At 36.3% G+C, this 18,942-nt stretch overlaps 1 protein-coding gene across 3 annotated transcripts in view; it reads left to right on the top strand.

Moving 5' to 3' along the window:
• The window catches only part of LOC141498265 (MARVEL domain-containing protein 3-like), a 72,619-nt gene that overhangs the window by 41,157 nt on the left and 12,520 nt on the right, over positions 1–18,942 (top strand). Inside the window, exon 1 of one of the 3 annotated variants that reach the window (XM_074201299.1) lies at positions 7,576–7,865. The exons of the other annotated variants lie outside the window; for them this stretch is intronic. The gene's annotated coding sequence lies outside the window, so the exon portion shown is untranslated. Of the gene's footprint in view, positions 1–7,575; positions 7,866–18,942 lie in introns of those variants that run through there. 3 annotated transcript variants of the gene reach the window in all.

Here is an 18,942-nt window from a genome sequence, read left to right as displayed (position 1 = left end):
TAGTGTAGTCAATGAAGGGGATAGGCTGTAGGAGGGTTATATAATTGGCCCTTAGTTTTCCTCTTCTGTTTGTCTTTTTTTCAATCCCCTCTCCTAGGGAGAATCTGGAAGAAGGCCATGGCACCTGCTCTACGCTAGGTTTCCAAACCAAAAATTTTATATTCATGTCTCCCAATATACTTTGTACCTAATAGACACCTGACAAATGTCAATTTTTATTGAATGAATATGGTATTTTATAGCTACTATATATTGTGTAATACATATATTTGTGGGGTGGAAGCAACTAAGAATCTGGAGAGCAACTTATACTGAAACAACACTATTTTAAAGACAAATAACTTTAAAAGACATGAAAAATCTGACTAATGCAATGACCAGTTACAAAAATGAATGATACTCACCAGCTGATAGAGGTTGGTGGACCCAAGATGCAGATTGAGACATACATTTTTGCTCAAGGTGAATGTGTTGATTGAGTTTGCTTGACTGTTAATTTATTATCAGAATTATTGCCCATTTTAATTTAGGGAAGTGTATAGAAGAAGTAACAATAAAAGTTGCTTGCCTCCAAAAAAATATTATTGAAATATGTTTTTAAATTCATAGAAGAGAATAAAATGACATTCAGAATAAAACATAAACAGAGCAGTTTTGAAAGTAACTGATTTTTTTCTATTTTTTAAAAGCAAGTTGTATGTAATAGACTGTGTTTCATATATGAATTTCAGATTCTTTTTGTTACTTTCCATGTGGAAATGTTTTTTGGTACTCATTAAATTCAGAACCAAAAAATTTATATACATTACTACCAAAAATAAATGTATAAGAATTTTTTTAAAAAGCACAATTAAGAATTACAATTTTCTGATCTTTCTACTTGACTTATCCTGCTCTCTCTCCAAGTATACCAATGATATCTTTACTGCTAGATCCATGACTTTTTCTCATTTTTCAACCTTTTTCTGAATAATCTCTTTGCCCTAGATTTTCATGAACCTGCCATTTTGTCACTTTTTTCCATGCCTGGCTAAATTCTTTTCCTTCTCCTTTGTTGTACCATTATATGTGTTTTCCTTCTCTTTTGCTGTACCATTATATGTGTTCTGTTTCCAAGCATTTTTGTACCCCAGAATGTCCTGGGTCCTCTCCTCTCTCCACCCTTTCTATCAGTGAACTCACTTGCTCCCACAGATTGCTCCCACATCTTTGCCTATGTCTGAATAGAAAAGGATAAAATCATTCCAACATCCAGTTCTTATTTCTGTCCTAGTCTCTAGGTGTGCATCTTCAGTTTTCTTAGCACTGTTATTTCTTTGTTCTCTCTCCACCTGTCTGACTCCTCCTCCTCCTCCTCAATCTCCTTGATAGCATCATCATCCATGCCCCATTTTCTATATGTGGGGGTTCTCCAAGACTCTGTGCTGTAGTCTCTTCCCTCCTCTAGACTCTTTCTCCGATATCACCAGTCTCTATGGGTAAAACACTACAGAAGTAAACTGCCATATCTATAAAGTGTTTAAAAATACTCTTGAATTTTGGGACCTCATTTCCAACTGCCCCTTGGATACCTCCACTTGTATATCTCCACCTATGTATCTTAAGTGCATGTCAAAACCAGAACTTTTCCTTCAAAGCAAAGTCTCTTCCTAAGTGTCCCAATTTTGTTGAGGGTACCACTATTGTTTTTAGACCTAGATTCAAAATCTCAGTAATACAATACTTTCCTATTACTAATCACTAATATTCATTCAGTCACTAAGTCTTGTTGATGCTAACTTCACAACATTTCTGTCTTGAATCCATCCACTTTCTCCACTGTCATAGCCAGTATCCCAGATCTGGCCTTCATCATCTCTTTCTTGAACTATTGCAAAAGCCTCCTAATTGTTCATTTTGCATCCAGTGTCTTCCTTCTCTAAACCATCCTACACACACACACACACACACACACACACGTATATAAAATCTTGGGAATTATCTGCATACAGATGATCACTGAACCTAAGGCATCTACTAAGATAAACACAAACTCCTTTGCCTGGAATTTTAAGTCCTTCATAATTTACCTCCAACTTACCTTTCCAAACCTTTCATATATTATTCTCCTTTATGAACTCAGTGGCTCAGCTAAACTGGCCTATCTGATGTTCCTTGCACATAAAAATCCATCTCTTATCTCTTTTCCTCTATATAAGCTTTCCATACTGCCTAAATGTTCTTTCTTCTCATCTCTACATCTTGAATGCCTAGATCCTATGATGACTAACCTCAAATAACAGGTCCTAAAAGAGGCCCTTCTACATTTCCCAAGTTATTACTTTCCTTTCCCAATTACCTTGTATTAATTTTGCATTTATTGCTACTTCCTGAATAGAAGAAATAATGAATATTGTAAAATGGTTGCATATATATGAATTCCCAGTATTTGAAGTTATAATTATGTAAAATATATATATAAATATATATATATATATATATGTTTGAAGTATTTAAATACGATGTATGTGAATATGTTCATGTATATATGTATTCGGGCAGCTAGGTGACTGGGCTCATAACCAGGAAAGTTTATTTTTCTGAGTTCAATTCTGGCCTCAGATATTTGCTGTGTGACCCTGGGCAAATCATTTAACCCTCTATGTAGTTTTATTTCAGGAGGTTAGGAAGGAGACACTTTGACTTGATTGATATCACTGAGACTTGGTAGGAAAAAACTCATGACTGAGTCATGGTTCTTGATGGATATGTCCTAAAAACATACATGCCCCAGGATAGGTGAAAGAGGGAAAGTAGTATTAATATATTAAGAAGTGATACTTATGTGAGGAAATCTCAGGTCCAGAGTGGAAAAGCATAATAAGGTCTAGCACTTATATATGGTTTTTAATATTTTCAAGGAACTTTACCAATATTATCTCATTTGATTCTCTCAATAACCCTATGAAGTGCTATTATTATATCAATTCTACAGAAGAGGAAATAAGCTTAGAGACATCAAGTGATTCACCTAGATCATATAGAAAGTAAGTGTCCAAGGCAGGATTTGAACTTGGATTGTTATTATTATTTTTTTTTTGCTATGTACTGTACCACCTAGCTGCCTAGGATAGTAGAATGTATTTAGATGAAGGTCAATGAAGGGAGAAACAGAAATACCCTTTTGTCATTGGATTATATTATAGACTACCTAAAATAGAAAAAAATAAATGATCAGTTTGGGAAAGCCTGGCACAATGATAGTAGTAAAAGAGAATTTTAATTATTCAGATCTGCTGGAGCTCTCTTGGCCAAAAGTAGACCAACTCTTAAACTTCATGACTTTAATGATAATTTCATCCTTCAAAAGGTAGAGGAACAAACAAGGGAGAAATTTTATTCTAGATCTGATTCTAATAGGGAGAAAAATGAGCTGAAGATGAAAGGGAAGGTTAGGAAAAGTTTACTATATTCTGTAATTTGTGATAAAGAAAGAAAATCTATATATATAATCTTAAATGCCGCCCCCCCCAGATTCTGAGAAATCTTTTAAAAAGTTAAAAGGAATAATAGGTAGGAGCTCTTGAACTAAAAATTCATCCAGGGTACTAAGTCAACCTAGGAAGAATACTCATGTTGAAGACACGAAAGGTAACAATAGAGAGGAAAAATAGCAGTCAATAGAGGAAAAATAGTGTCAATAGACCTATATGGATACCAGATCCCTCACCAACCAACTCAGATTTTAAAAAGTCATGTGCAAACAATGTAAGCAAGGGCAAGTGACAGAGCATGAATATAAAAGCAGAGCAGTGTCAGTAAACTGAGCTACAATTCAAAAGGAACGGTAGGGGGGAAAAAGAATGATTTGTTAAAACTATATTAAGAGAAAAAGGAAAGATCAAAGAAGAGATAGGACCTCTGTTTGGAATGGATGGAATAAAAGCAGAACTGCCCAACTCTTGTTTTTCTTTGGTTTTCTCTGACATGAAGAATGACCTTTGCACAGGCAATACAAAGCAAAAATGGCTACTAGGGGATTGAAACCCAGGGTAGGCACAGTGATAATAAGAAAGAATCAATTTACCTAGTATAGAATTTGTTTGTACATAGTTGTTTGCATGTTGTCTTCCTCATTAGACTGTGAACTCCTTGAGAGTAGGAACTGGATTTCCCCCCCCTTTCTTTACATCCTCACTGTCTAATACAGCTCCTGGCCTGCAGTAGGTGCTGATTAAATGTCTATTAACTTTTGACGGACTTTTTGATTTTAAGTCACCTAGATGAACCACATCGTTGTTGTTGTTCATCCTTCCCTCTTGAAGAGAACCAATGACATAAGCAGGGCAATGTCTTGACTTGGCAAATGAATTGGATTTAAGTGAGGCAGAACTGTGCAACATCACTCATTGCTTCAGAGTCATCAGAGTCCAATGACAAGACAGCATGACTAGAGATGCAGGGGGAGACCTTGACCTTTTAAATCTAAGATCTTCCTAACAGAAATGGGCAATATCCATTCAATAATTAGAGGCTAGTTTGTCTTCACAAAAGAATCAGAGGAGAAGACCCTCAGTTTCTGGCCAGAACAGAAACAATCACTATTTCCTTGAATACTTGCACATAATTTTTGAGCTACTACCAATAAAATCTAGAAAATGAAAGTTACCACAAGATTTTATGGTTGTTGTTCAGTCATTTCAGTCATGTCAAACACTTCACAGAACTGGAAATTGAGGGATGTCCATTAATTGGGGAATGACTAAGCAAGTTGTGATATGTGACTGTGATGAAATACTACTGTGCATAAACGAAAGGCTGAGGTGGTTGACTTTAGAAAACAATAAAAAGACTTGTGTGAAATAATGAACAGTGAAATGTGCAGAACCATAGAACATTGTATACAGTAATAGCAATATTGTTTGAAAAATAGCTAGCAACTAAGTTATTCTGAGTATTAGAAAAACTCAATCAACCACAAAGGACATGTGAAGGAAGATGCTATCCATTTCTGGAGAAAGAACTGATAAACAGAAGTATAGTATGGTTTTACTTCTGGGGACACACACACACGAATATATGTACATGTGTGTGTACACATGTGAAATGCTATAGGCATGTGTATATTACTGCATACTTTGTGGACATGTATGCACTGTATGTATGCATAGATGTATATTTGTGACAGATGATTCTCTTTCTCTAGTGCAGGCTAGGGAGGAAAGGAGACAATTCAGAACTTAAAATGTAATAAAAATAAATAAAATTAAAAATTAAGATGAGTTTCTGGCTAACATTTTATTTTTTGAAATATGAAAAAAAATTTTCAAAAAAATTATCGTTACTAACTGATAGTTCTAGAAAGAATTTACTTAGATTATAGCAAAACATTGGGTCAAGTAGCTCCTGTCATTCTTGTGGAGCTGATGGAGATATATGGACCAAATGGTAATGAAATAAATTGGATCTGGTATGAACTGAATGATTAGTCTCAGTGGCAACCTGATGAGAGGTCTCCAGTGGAAAACCTCCAGGGATCTGTACTTGGTCCTATGTTGTGTAATATTTTTATCAGTAACTACAACAAATGTTTATATTAGCTAGCATTTATATAGTGTTTTAAGATTTGTAAAGTGCTTTACAAATATTAATTCATTTGATCTTCACAACAATCCTGGGAGGGCTAGAGGCAGACAGAATAAATAACTGGTCCAAGATCACAGAGTTAGGAAATGTTTGAAGCAGGATTTTAACAGGGATCTTTCTGAGCCCAAGTCTTGTGCTCTATTCATTGAGCCATCAAGTGTGTTCACTAAATCTGAAGAGCACATAAATCTGGTAGGGGCAGGTAACACATTAAGTGACAGAGCCAGATCCAAAGCAATCTTGGTAGTCTAGAGCTTTGGGCTGAATTTAGTATGCTGTAATTCAATGGCTTAAAAGTGAAGTCTTATGGTTGGACTCAATAAAAGTAATTCACAAGTGCAGAACTGGGCAGGTATTAGCTTATCTGGAAAAAGATCTAGGGGTCCCAGGGAACTGCAGACTCAATAGCTGTCCACAGTGTTATTTGACAGTCAAATGTCATAGCTTACTTGGAAGCAAGTTCAAATCTCAGCTCAAACACTTACTAGTTGTGTGGCTCTTTAGACAGGCCAGTTAATTTTCCAGCCTCAAGTCTTATCTGTAAAATGGGATAATAACATTTTCTTCATAGAGTTGTTGCAATGATTAAAGTTTGTGAGATTACATATGTTTACATATATGTAAACCATGCTAGTTATTACTATTATCACACTATATTCTGCCCTGATCATACTACATTCTCAAGTCTTATGTTCATTTGTGAATGTGACAATTTAAAAAGGCCATTCATTAGCTAAGAAGTTTTTGGAGGAAGGTCACCAGGGCAGTGAGATATATATATATATATTATATATATATATATACACACACACATATATAATCCATATTATTGGAAGATAAATGGAAAGAACTGGAGTTGTTTAGCTCGGAGATCAGAAGACTCAGCAGGGTTAGGGGAAGAAAGAGTGATGAAATAAGTAATGATGGGTAGAAGTTGTGAAGTAACAAATTTTAGGCTTGATATTGGGAAAATCTTCCTAACAATCAGAGATGTACAAAAGTGAAATAGGATGCCTCAAGAAGAAGTGAGGTCCCTTCATCAGAGTTCTTTAGTCAGAATGTAGACAGCTCCTTGTTTGGTATGACATTGTTGAGATTGATTTTAGGATATGAGTTGGATTATTTAACTATAACTTCCAACTCTCACATTTGGCAATTATATAATATCCTATTGTTTTCAAAGTCTGTATGTTCCTGAATTTTGTCCATTCAGCATCACCCCTTTGGTTTAAGATGTTAAACACAGTATATACTTTGAAGGATATCTGCTCGTAGTATACTGGCATTGGAGTCTCTACAAAAGAGAATGTCAGGAGCCAGAATGGACAAATTAGAACAAAAGGGTAGAAATTTCAAAGAGGGAAATTAATATTTGATGTAAAGAAATTTTCCCAAACAAATCTACCCATAAGTAGAATGGGCTGCCTTTAGGGGGAAGAAAGGTGTTGGGTTCTCCTCACCAGAGATGTTTCCATAAAGGCAAGGAGATCACTTTTCAAGAATATTGTAGTACAGACTCTTGGTCAGAATGGATCATATTAGATAGTCTCTGAGACTCCCTTCTGCGCTGAGATCTCTAATTAGCAGGTTTGCAGGAGAGAATTTGGAAGAATGGGTGAAGGCGGGGGAGAAAATTGTATTGATTGGAGGAGACTTGAAGAACAGAAGATAAGCTAGAGCTACCAGTGCTCAATTTAGTTTCTTTTCAAGTTCTCTTAATGGATTTTCATAAGTCAAACTCTTGGGGAAAGTGAAGTCTTTCAACTCTCCTTCCTTCTCCCTTCTCTAGCCTAGCTCCCTGACCACCACTTCCCAGCCCGGTACTCTACCCCCTTCTGCCATCTCTGCTACACTTGTGGAGTCAGGAGGCAACACAGAGAGGTAAAGCTTTCAGACAAGACCGAAGTCAACCCACACAAGTGGCCACTTTTCTCATGCCAGCAAGACGGGTCTTGCCAGTCAGTCTTCCTGCCCAGGGCACCTTCCCTGCGGTAGAAGTATGTATTTTCACCTGGTGAGTTATCCAGGTGCTAAATCCAAACAGAAAGACAGAAGCCCACGCAGATCTGTCCTGCAAGAGGGCCCGCCTTCCACATGGGTGGCAAGGAAGCTCTGGGGAGTGAGAAAGAAAGAAAAGAGCTTTGGAGAGACACCTGAGAATCTGAATGGTGAGGGCGGGAGGCAGAAAAGCAGGAGAGGGACCGCCTGGAGAAGGAAAGACAGAAGCCAGGAAGGTTTAGGTGAGAAAACGATGCTGGCCGTTTGCGCGCTCGGCGCCGGGAACCTCTGTCTAGGTGCGCTTCATTCTCCCACATCTGGGAGAAAGGTGGGTGGTTTGGGAGAGCGGGGAGGAAGAAGCTGTAGAGGAAGGGAGGAAACATGGCTATTGAGAGACTAGGGCCGTGAGGCATAAACGAAGGAAAAGAGGCTATTCTAGAAGGCGAAGGATTGCAGTGGCTGTTACCTGATCTCCCCTTCTACCTAAGCTGTAAATTGAATTTAACACTGTGCAGCCTTCCTTGTCAGGTTTAGCGGTCTGCGTTGGAATTGGTTTGTTAGAAATCCTATTATTTACAAGTTTTGAGCAGGAAGGCATAATGTGGATGAAGACGAAGGCGAGGTATAGCAACGTGGGATTGAACAGATACTCCTGAATTTGGAGCCGGAAAAACCATAACTATGAGACCTTGGGCATCTTTTCTGGACCTCAGTTTCCTCATCTCTAAAATGGGAGAATTGGACTACATGATCTTTAAGGCTCTTTCTGGCATTTATGTGGAGTGGTTTGGGTGCAGAAGGCAAGTTAGCTCCATATACTTATTATACAATAACACATTTATGCAGCTGTCTATAAGTCTTACAAAATAAACTGTTCCTCATGAAAATTTCTTGAGCCAGAAAACAGCATTTATTAAATACCCATTATGAAGGGCAGCTAGGTGGCGTAGTGGATAAAGCACCGGCACTAGAATCAGGAGGACCTGAGTTCAAATGCAACCTCAGACACTTAATAATCACCTAGCTGTGTGGCCTTGGACAAGTCACTTAACCCCATTTGCCTTGAAAAAAACCTAAAAAAGTACCCATTATATGCCAGGTCCTGTGCTTTGACTTTACAGGTATCCTCATTTGATTTTCACAACTCTGAGAGGTAGGTAGTTGCTAGGATCTCCATTTTATAGATGGGAAAACTGAAGCAGAGATTAAATGACTTGCTCAGGGTCACTCAGAGTCTGAAGTAAAATTTGAAATCAGATTTTCCTGAATCTACTGGGTAGGTAGGTTTCTGACCACTACTCCACCATGTTGCTTCTGCGAAAGTTAGTGAAAGGATTATTATGTCCATGGTACAGAGAAAGAAAATGTGCCTAGGGTTACAGTTATTATTTTTTTTTTAAGTTTTTGCAAGGCAATGGGGTTAAGTGGCTTGCCCAAGGCCACACAGCTAGGTGATTATTAAGTGTTTGAGGCCAGATTTGAACTCAGGTACTCCTGACTCCAGGGCTGGTGCTCTATCCACTGTGCCACCTAGCCACCCCAGGTTACAGCAATTAAATAATAGAACCAGATTCAAACTTTAAGTCCAAAATTATTACTCATTCTGGTTTACCACACTGCAGTCACAGAAACAGGCAATGTGTGCAATTCTAGTAGATTAGTTATGGATTTTTTTTTTAAAGTTAGAAACGACAAATTCAACCCCCTTTTTTTTTATCAAAACATCAGATTGTGGGATTTTTTTTTTCACAGGCCAGTGTATGACACGTAGTTCTTTGCTGGAATAAATAATTTTGTCTACTTCCCTGGTAACTGTTTTGAATTCCCAAGTTTCCCAGGATGGTGTAATGTTTTGTGAAGGAACTATTTGAGATTCTTCTGTTGCCACAATTGATGTTCTAAGTACCCAACATTCTTTACTAACCTCAGACCTGGTTTCTGTTGAACATTGATAGATTCCACTCTACTCCTACTTTTCATCTAAGGATTCTGTATTCTTAGGGAGAAAGAAACACTTCTGCAGAGAAATGGGTAGGAGCATTCAGTTAATTTCTTCCATAAGCATTTCAATAGCAAGACAAACAAATTTCAGGGCAGCTAGGTGGCTTAGTGGATAAAGCACCAGCCCTGGAGTCAGGAGTACCTGGGTTCAAATTCGGTCTCAGACACTTAATAATTACCTAGCTGTGTGGCCTTGGGCAAGCCACTTAACCCCATTTGCCTTGCAAAAAACCTAAAAAAAACCCCAGATTTCAATGGACAATTTTTTTAGCATGGTCAAGGGTCTTTGGATTCATTAATAAATAGAAATCATTTGAAAACCACCTTCCTCTATCCTGCATTGCTTAGAGAAATTGTTTTGGACATATTTTACAAATCCAAAGGAATCACTATGCCAAATATAAGTACCAACCATTTTCCAAGGCTGTGTCCTCTTCTTAGAGAAATTTTTAAAAAATTAAATTATTAGTTATGTATAAATTGGTTTTAGGAGGGAGACAGGTGATCATCTGCAAAGCTAATCAAATCCCTAGATTTCCACTCTTCACCTGCCAGGGGATATTTGTTACAAGTTGTTCTTAAGAAGAAACATAAACATAAATTGGCTTTGATATTTTTGTTGCCACATTCAGTTTAGAATACACCAATTTTATATAGAATCAATTTTCTCTATGGCTTCTATAGGGACAAGACACAAAATTATCTGTGAAATGATGAGTGGTCAAGTTGAACCTGATAGCTCTTTTTTTGGTGTTTTAAGAGAATAAAAGTTATGTTTCTTTTGTATAGTCCCACTTGTGCTGTCAGTCATCCATACTTGGACTATTCCATTATTTCATTTGTGCAGGTCCTTTGTCCAAGAAGATAAATATTTATTAATTGCTTACTATGTACTAGGTACTATGGGAAATGCTAGGAATGCAAAGAAGTCCCTGGTCTTAAGGAATATATATTTTAATGTGGGAATGCAACACATTGAAGGGAGGTGAAAAACTGAAAGGGAATCTATAGAGGTGGTCCTCTAGGAGTCCAGAGAGTGAAGCATGACTTCTGCTCTGGGTCCTTCCTCAAAATAGGGGAGGAACTCACCAATGGAAGGAGGGAACTTTAGGAATAGAGGGAGATAGTAGCCAAGGGAAGATTTGGGGTAGAGAAGGAGACACAAAAAAACAGTAATAATAATGATAATAATAGTTACATTAAGGTTTGCAAAGTGTTTTATAAATGTTAACTCATTGGATCCTAATAGTATATGTGGAGATAGGTGTAATTATCCTCATTTGGGGAAACTGAGGAAATCAGAGTCACATAAATATATGAGATCATATTTGAACTCAAGTCTTCCTGACTCCATGTCCAGTATTTTCTCTTACACACCAACTAGTTGCAAATATATGTATATATATATATATATAAAATGTATATATGTGTGTGTGTGTGTGTGTGTGTGTGTGTGTGTGTATATATATATATATATATATATATATATATATATATATATATGTATATATGAAGCTAGGTGGTACAGAGGATAGAGTATCCAGCCGGTAATCAGGAAGAACTGAGTTCAAATATGATAATAGCTGTATGACCCTGGGAAAGTCACTCAAAACTGTTTGCCACAATTTTCTCTTAGGTGAAATGATTTGGAAAAAGAAATGGCAAACCATTGTTGCAAAACAAAACAAAAATGTCAAATGAGGTCATGAAGAGTCAAACACAAAAAATAAGTATATGATTACCTGTAATATGTATATAACTTGAAATGATAAGTAGAGTATCTCCAAGTGTTTGGGGGACTATCATATGGAAGATGAGGAACTGAATTGTTTGGTCCCTGAAGGCAGAATGTAGATTTGCTGTTAAGGAAAACTCCCTAATCATTATTAGAATTGGCCAAAAGTGGAAGGGCTCCCTGGGGAAGTAGTAAACTGCTCCTTCCTCTGTGGTCTTTAGATTTTTTTAGGTGACCGAATACCCATTTGCTGGATGTTTTATAGTAGACATTCTTGTCAGATACAGGTCAGGCTAGATGGCCAATGTGAAGATGGTTCTAACTCTGAAATCTTGCAGTTCTATCAGTCTTAGGTACAAAAGTGAAATTTTATCCTGAGGGTTCTTTTTGACTCCATCTTTGGGATTTTAACAGGTCCAAGATCTCAGTGATTTCAGGCAGCTAAGTGGAATAACACATAGAATGCCAAGTCTGGAGTGAGGAAGACCTGAGTTCAAATCCAACCTCACATACTTTGTAGTTATAAGCTCTTGGGTGAGGTGACAACTTTTTGCCTCACTTTCCTCATCTGTAAAACAGAAATCATAATAACATTTATTCTCACAGAGAAGATGATATAAAATGTTACCTCTTATCCTCCAACAGTGCAGGTTACACTCTCCTTTAGTCCTTCTCATCCTATTCACCTGTCTACCAGATTCTCCCATAAACCTATTCAATAGCTCTTCATTTTAATCAAAGCAAAAAAAATCCCCCCCCTTTATATTAAAAGATAAAAATGACAGCACAGTAGAATGGATTAAAGAGAGGATCAGTGTGGCTTTATCCAGGTTTTTTAAGTGATTCAATTATGAACTCCTTTGATCTAAATACAATAATTTTCTGTCACTGGACATGGTCAAATAGAAGTTAAAGGAATACTTTTCAGAGATGCTATAGAGGAGATTCATATGTCATCAGGTAGATTACATCTAGTGCCCTGAAAATTTCTTTTCAATTACAGGATTCTATGAGTTCATTTAAAAGCACAACAGACCTTTGTAAAGTCAGGGGGAATTGTAATTCATATTCTCATTTTAGATCTCTTTAGGCAAACCGAGGCCCAGGGATATTAAGGGACTTGAAATTGCCTAACAAGTAGCAAGATGAATAGAGGCAATGGACTTTTTCCAATTTCTGGTTCAGAGCCCTTTTGGCTTTGGTAATAACTAATACAGTAGCACAGAAAGATGCCTAGCAGGGGTAGGGACTTGACTTTTGATTCTATTTGTATAGGAAAATCTCTGGCAATGAACTTTCCTCTGCCAACTTGGATGGGCACCTACTTTGCCACTCACATGCTTATAGAACCAGCTAGGGTAGAGTGGTGAAATGTGGTCCACAACAATCCCAAGTGATACTGAAACCAAATTAAATGTATTATAACATGAAATTAATATTTTTAAAAATTAACATAAATGTTTTAAAACTTTATTTTATTTATAAATTTTAATGTATTTTTGTTTAACATATAATGTTTATATAATATATAATAATTGATATTTACATAAATTATATAAATTAATATGTTTTACTGAATATAAAAAATAAATTTAATTTAATGCAAATATAATTTAATGGAAATATTTTTAAAATTAATTTAATGTAAACATTAAATGTAACCGCCAAACCATACTCAAGGATCCTTCATGGATCCTTGGATATGGTTCAGTGGCCCCTGTTTCTATTTGAGTTCAACACCACTGAACTAGGGCACTAAGAGGCTATTAGACCTCTCCAGAGTCAGTCAGGATGGCACTGAGGCAGAATTTGACTTAGGTCTTCCTACCTCCAAAACTGCTTCCTTTTCCACTATTTCAAAAAGCAGTTCTATTGAAACTGCATTTGCATTTTGTTCCTCTGGGAATATTTTGTTTACTAGTCCCATGGTTTCCCCTTCATGGGCAACAAAATAATATTTAACTCATGACTGTAGTTATAACCATATCCATGTTGTTTAAGAAAGGAGATGCATAGCCATCTGCAAAACTAGTTGAATCTACAGGCATTTTTTTTTTTGGATCATTGAATCATAGCATGAAGGCTACTATTAAGTTTATATTGTAGTAATTAAATAATTTTCTCAAAGAATATCAGGTACTTGGGGATAACTCCTTCAGATCCCTAAGGTGAGTTGGGGGGGGGGGGGTCAGAGGATTTACACAGAGAAGAGACGTTAGAGATCACTAAATAAGGAAACTGAGACACAGAGAGTAGAAGGGACCTGACTGGAGTTATTCAAGTTGTAAATAACTAAGTCTAGCTTCTTTCCCTTTGCACTGACTTGACTGTTGTTTAATCCACATAAATGATGGCTTCAGTAATACTTCTGTGGCCAGAGGTTTTAACTATAGCTTCCAAGACTGAGTAGCTCCCTCCCAGGGAGTCATTTAGTCATGGGGGAATCTGCTTCAGTACGATGTAATAAAACTGCCTAATTTGTACTTTGTTTCAGATAGGATCAGAGGATCATAGATTTAGAGCTAGAAGAAATGGGCAAAACTTTTCATCTGTTGCTAGTGTTTTGTAGTCCAGGAAAGGAATGTATTTTTTTACCTCCCAAATCCCTAGGGACTAGTAAGATCTTACATTTCTGGAATGTGGCATCCCTATTAACTCTGAGATAGTGATACCCTTTGTAATAACAGAGGAGACTCCACATGAATAATGTGTGTCTACGTGTGTGTCTACACATTGGTGTCTGCCAGGGTTTCCCTCTCTACTGGACTGTAGGCTTTGTTGCAGTTGTATAAAGGGTCATTGTAAGGCCATAAGCTAATGTATATTATGGATGTCAAAAGGATGAGTTAGTATACAAATATTCCCTGGGAATATCAAGAGATACTTCACTAGAGTATCTCCTTGTGCTTTACTTAGTGGAATTATGATATGCAAAAAGAATGATAGTCATACTCCTATAAATATTGCTTTAAGAATTATTTTTGTGTTGGGGCAGCTAGGTGGTGCAGTGAATAGAGCACCAGCCCTGGAGTCAGGAGTACCTGAGTTCAAATCCTACCTCAGTCACTTAATAATTGCCTAGCTGTGTGACCTTGAGCAAGTCACTTAACCCCAATGCCTTAAATAAATAAATTTTTTAAAAAAGAATTATTTTTGTGTTGTCATAGAAACTATGTTAGAATTACAAAGACCCCTAAAATGTCATTAACTGTTTCTGTAAAAACAAGGATCGAGTTGAACAAGGTTAGTTCCATAGCAATAATGGTGCAAAGAGAGTAATAGGCAATCTGACATTCAACTGACTGCTTAATTCTGTTCATGATTATACAACTTATCTCTCTAGTAATCAGCTGAAAATAATCCATGTCCTAAATGACCATGGATTTAAAGCTGAAAGAAACAACTCAATCTTAAACCTATTATTAAAAAAATTATAGGCATAATCCACAGGATATTGCCATAACCAACATTACAGTATCACCAAACTGTGTCTTCCAATCTGATCCCCCTTTTTTTACAGGTGAGCAGATTTAGATCCATAAAATCTTAAGTGATTTGTTCAAAATAAAAAAAACAATGAGTGGTAAAATCAGGATTTGAATCCAGGTCCCTTCACTCCAAAAACAGAGCTCTTTTCACTTTATATAGACAATTTGGTGATGATATATCAGTGCCACTATTGAGAAGCAATGTCCTGTGAGTTATGCCTATAATTAGGATTTTTCCAAGAGGTTTAAGATTGAGTTAAATAAGTGCTTTGGGTTTTTTTTTTATAATACCCTGTAATCAATGTCATTTATTAGAGTGGAAAATGTTCATCTAATAAGAATTTGGGTAGATCAAACTGAAATTAAATCTTGTTTGTGGGAACCTGTTAAAATCATGCTCTGGGATTTTCTAGTTAGTCTATTTTTTTTTAGGTTGAACATTCTTCTTTCTCTCCAGTGGTGGCCAGTAGCTTGTATACTTCTTCATGGTAGGTTGTCTAAGAGGTCTTATAATCCTCCTTCCACTTACATACACCTGCTTTTTGTATTTTATTAACAACAAAGTCACCAGGATTAAGAGGGCCTTTCTCCTATGTCTGTCTTCCCACGGCTCTACTGTTTTTCTATGGAACTTAATTTTCTTCTTTTCTGAGTAAGCATATGGACAAAAACAATTTCTTGTCATTCAGTTCAAAGACAGAGGGCTAAGAAATAAGAGTTGTATTCATTGTCCTATGCCAGTTTGTTCCCATGAGCTCAGGATTTAAATTCTTGGTCAGTAGACCTGAAAAGTGCTTTTTGAAGCAGCAGCATTGGGGTTGGTAGGGGAAAACCACTCATAGACCTTAATTATTTTAGAAAATTTGGCTTCATATCCATGGAAATGTTTATAGTTTCACAAAACTTTCAGTAAATTCCTACTGAAATTAGGGAGGGTTGGCCCTGACTTTCCAAATCTGTCAAAAGGTATTCTGTCCAGTTACAAACTAGAAACCATATGGAAACCACAAAAAATTATGTCAAAAATATAGAAGAAAATTTCTTACTCTGGATTGGGGGCAATTCTGAACAAGACAAGAGTTAGAGAAGATAACAAAAGAAAAAATAAATAATTTTTATTACATGAAATTAAAAGGCTTTTGCATGAACAAAATCAATGCAGCCAAGATAAGAAGGGAAACTGCTACTGGGGGGGGGGGAATCTTTTCATGGACTATCCTCAACAAGAATCTGATAGCCATTTTACATAGATAATTAATGTAAAGTGTATGTGTGTGTGTGTGTGTGTGTGTGTGTTGTGTGTGTGTGTGTATGCATGCCTAAGGGCCATTCCCCCACTGAATAATCAACAGATACGAACACAGGACTTCCAAAAGAATTGAAAACTATAGCCATACCAGATCTAAACCTATAATATAAAGTGGCAATCATCAAAATTATTCAGTACTGACTAAATTTAAAGTAGTAGATAAGTAGAATAGATTAGGTACAAAAAAACACTTGTAAGTGACTATGGTAATCTACTATTTGATAAACCAAAGTTTCTACCTTCTGGGATAAGAACACACTATTTGACAAAAACTACTGGGAAAACTGGAAAACAGGGGAAAACTAGGCATAGACCACTATCTCACACTCTATGCCAAGCTAAGTTCAAATTTGGTACATGATTTAGACCTGAAGGAGGATACTATAAGCCAAATGGGAGAACAAAGAATAGTTTATCTTTCAGATATATAGAGAGGGGAGGAGTTTGTGACTAAATAAGAGATAGAGAGCATTATAAAATTGAAAATGGATTATTTTGATTACATTAAATTAAAAAGGTTTTGTACAAACAAAACCAATGCAACCAAGATTAGAAGAAATGGAGAAAGCTGGGAAAATTTTTTCTTACAGTCAATGTTTCTTCTAAAGGATTTATTTCTAATATAGAGAACTGAGTCAAGTTTCTAAGAATACAATTGATAAATGGTCAAAGGAACAGGCAATTTTCAGATGAATAAAGCTATCTATAATCATATAAAAATGCTCTAAATCACCATTAAATGGAAAAATGCAAATTAAAACATCTCTGAGACACCATCTCACACCTATCAGATTGGCTAATGTGACAGAAGAAAATGATCAATATTGGAGAGGATATGGGGAAACTGGTACACTAAATGCACTGTTGGTGGAGTTATAAATTTATCCAACCATTCTGTAGAGCAATCTGGAACCATATTCAAAGGGCTATTAAGTTGTGCATACCTTTTGATCCCACCATGCCACTTTTAGGTCTGTATCCCAAAGAGATAATAAGAAAGGGGGAAAGGACCCACATGTAAAAAAATATATTTATTGCACTTCTTTTTGTAGTGACAAAGAACTGGAAATTGAGGGTATGCCCACCAGTTGGGAAATGGTTGAACAAATTGTGGTATACGAATAAAATGGAATACTATTGATCTGTAAGAAATCATGAGCAATTAGATTTCAGAAAAGCCTGGAAAACTTACTTGAACTGATACTGAGTCAAATGAGCAAAACAAGTATATTGTATGCCTTAACAGCATCACTGTGTGAGCATTAAAATATGATAGACTTAGCTCTTTTCAGCAATACAATGATCAAAGAATATTCTAAAAGAGTTGTGATGGAAAATGTCGTCCACATTCAGAGAAAGAACTACAGACTCTGAATGCAAATGAAAGCATACTATTTTCACTTTTTAAAATGTTTTATGTTTTTCTCATGGTTTTTCCTTAAGTTCTGATTCTTCTTTCACATCATGACTAATATGGAAATATTTTAACATGATTGTACATGTAAAACCTATATCAGATTACTTACTGTTATAAGGAGGGGAGAGGAGAGAGGGGGAGAAAAATGTGGAGCTCAAAATCTTAAAAAAATAAATGTTGAAAACTGTCTTTCCATGTAATTGGAAACAAAAATAAAATAAAAATTTATGTAAAGAAAATTGAAAACTATTAGCCATTACAGAAAATGTCTCCAAATAACTAATAAGAGAAATGTAAATCAAAATGACAAGAGTTTTTAACCTCATACCTTTGTGATCTGCAACAATGTCAAAGATAGAAATAGTCAATGTTGGACGATTTTCAGTTGGGCAAATATACCAATACACCCACTGGTGGGACAATGAGTTTATTCAACTATTCTGGAAAGCAATTTGTAATTAGGTTAAAAATATGACTGACAATCTGTTTGGAATTAGGGATCCCAACATCAGGCATGTAACACCCCCCCATCAAAAGAAAAGTACCATATATACTAAAATATTCATAGAAGCACTTTTTTTTGGAGTAGCCAAGAGATGGAAACAAAATACATATCATTTGTGAAATGCCTAAAAAAGATTATAATGCAAGAATATAATAGAATATTACTGTGCTCTAAGCAGCTACAAATAATTCAAGAAGCACAAGACTTGTAATTTATTAAAGAAGAACCTAGGGGCAGCTAGGTGGTGCAGTGGATAGAAAATCAGCCCTGGAGTTAGGAGTACCTCAATTCAAAATCAGTCTCAAACACATAATAATTACTTAGCGATGTGACTTGGGCAAGTCACTTAACCCCATTGCCTTGTAAAAGAACAACAACAACAAAAAAAGAACCCAAAATGAGACAACCAAATGAATGGAAAAATGAGAAAACAAAACTGAGTGCTGTGTAATTATAATGAACAAACTTGCATGTGCTGCCCCTCCTGGTTTCAGTTCCACAGAACAAGATGCCTCCTGGTGTCCTGCTCCCCACTCCCCACTCTCACTCCATTGTCCTGACTCCTTTAGTGTGTTACCTCCTCTTTTAGATGAAAGGGCAGCAACTGTCTTTCTATTCATTATATTCCCAAATCTTAGCACAGTATCTGCCACATCATAGGTGCATAATAAATATTTATTGGATTGGTTTAGATTGATTAGCCCCTGGAAAAAGAAAATATACTTCCCTCTCCCCATTTCCCCGCTGGTGACAACAGGTTTGGGATGTTCTGAAAATTGTCATACTCAGTTTGTATCTCAGTTACCTTTGCTGAACTATTTATTGTTAATTTTCTTTTTTAATGCTTGATACATGGGATGACTT

This window comes from Macrotis lagotis, chromosome X (assembly GCF_037893015.1).
Source record: "Macrotis lagotis isolate mMagLag1 chromosome X, bilby.v1.9.chrom.fasta, whole genome shotgun sequence".
Taxonomy (NCBI): Eukaryota; Metazoa; Chordata; class Mammalia; order Peramelemorphia; family Peramelidae; genus Macrotis; species Macrotis lagotis.
The sequence above is the reverse complement of the archived record's forward strand: the minus strand, read 5'-3'. Positions and strand labels throughout refer to the sequence as shown.